This window comes from Teleopsis dalmanni, chromosome 2 (genome assembly GCF_002237135.1).
Source record: "Teleopsis dalmanni isolate 2A chromosome 2, ASM223713v2, whole genome shotgun sequence".
Taxonomy (NCBI): domain Eukaryota; kingdom Metazoa; phylum Arthropoda; class Insecta; order Diptera; family Diopsidae; genus Teleopsis; species Teleopsis dalmanni.
The window spans coordinates 135183930-135186169 of record NC_051847.1 but is presented as its reverse complement, the minus strand read 5'-3'; positions in this window follow the sequence as shown (position 1 = coordinate 135186169).

Here is a 2240-nt window from a genome sequence, read left to right as displayed (position 1 = left end):
ACCCCCAAAAACTACCCCAAAAAAATATATTATTTATTTAGCTTAATCTATATACCAGTTTTTGGTTCATCATGAACCCTTATGTTTATAAGAAGTCTAGAAAAGTCTATGTTAATAGATTAAAATCTATTCATTAAATGGGTTCAGAAATTGTGATGGTTAAATTCCGAACCTTATTTAACTCAAAATTACTATCTTTGTTTCGCATACTTCAATATCTCTTCATCTTACAAAATTTTTTTTAAAAGAATTTTTAATTTATCATTCTTTTTAATTTTTTAATTTATCTAAGTTTAAAACAAAGAGCAAAAATATATATTTCATTACTCATACGCTCTAACCAAGTTGTCCTGTTTTGTTCGTGTAATCTCTCTGACATATAGTTTATTTGCCACTTGAACCAAGGTCTTATAACCGAATTTTATCGGATATATATGACAAACCTCTTGTGTGTAGGGTGTGATCTATTTACGTATTCGGGAGGTTATTTCTTTAATTATGGAATTACAAAATGTTGGAGACCGATCATTACTTATAGCCATTTACTTGGGAAAATTAGACTGGCCTTAGAAACTAATGCTTACAACGATGAAATAAGCATGGAAAATATTAACTATAAAACTTGATGTCTTTATTTTGGCTTATCTTATTCTTCTTGTGTTAACAAAATTTGTCCCTTTTTTTAATATTTCTTAAAAAGAAATATTGCATATATTTTGTAAACTTATTATAAATATATACTGTTATAATATTTTTAAAAACATAAGTTAAGTAAAAATTTCATGTATTATCTTAAGTTGAAAAGATATTGGTAGGAAAGGTTAATAAAAAAAATGTTATATTTTTTATATTCTACAAATAATAATAATATTAGCACTGAAATTGAGCATTTAACTCCATTTTTAAATGCATGAGGTTTAGAAGAAGAGGATGAAGTAAGCATGTGATAATTTTTAAGGAGATAGGTGGCCTACAATAAAATTATAATGATAGAAGTAGAAGGTAAAATAACATATCGTAAAATAATAAGCAGAAAATATAAAAATATATAATCAATAATATTATACACATAAAACAGTTGGAAATTATTAGGATAACATCGATGAAAAACTGATTAAAAGTTAATAATTAAAAAAAAATCAATAATTATTTTGTGAAAAAAAATTTAACAGAAAATTAAAAATATAAATTAAAATTTTATTTTATTTGCATTAATATAATAAAAAAACAAATGTTTCTTTATATAAATAAATAAGAATAAAATAATAATATTAGCATATAGCATATAGAAATTTTCTAGATTTTGAACTAGTTCTAATTAAGGAAAAAGACATTAAAAAATATCTTTCAGTTAATAATATATAAATAATAAACAAATAAAGTGTAAATAAAGTACTTTAATTATTCTAGAAATTAAAAATATGTATTTAAGAATAATTATTTTATTACATCATGTTACTATTACATTAATTTGTTGTTGTTTTATTAAAGGGTATGAAATAGTCCTGAAATGAATTTATAACACCAAAACTAATAGATTTTTATTAATGGGGCTCTCTCACTTATATAATTAATATATTTTACATAACCTTAACATTTTTTTTTGTAATTTAAAAAAAAATAATTAAGAAATATTTTTAATTTTTTCATTGTGTTAATACTATATATAAAAAATGTTTTTTTTTGAAAATACAATCTTTTAACTAAATATATTAATTGGTTTTATTGATTCTAATGTCATTACTTTAAGGGTATATGTATAAATATTTCATTATGTATAGGTATTTTTAATATCATTGCATCATTTCAATATTTTTTCAGCAGAACTGTACTTCATTGACTTATTGGAAGGTAGCATAAATGCATTTTGCAGAAATTGTGTACGAGGTCAAAACCACCACCCTTTTTCCAAATAAATGCAGTATCGATATTGGTATCTCAAATTCCTATGCTTAGATATTTTTTTTATAGATAAAAATAAAAACTAGATAAATATTATAATTAATAATTAATAAACGTGTGTATAGAATATATTGTTTAGAAGACAACTTACCACTAACAAAGCGTTATTTATCTCTGTCGTCCATCGTAAATCCTCCTAAAAAAAACAAAATAAGATTTATAAATATATTAAAATTATGTTTCATTCTTGATAATAATAGTTAGATATACATTAAGACCGAAAAGTTTTCGGAAATTCTCATTTAAAATTCGCGCGCTGTATATTTTTCGATATTTTA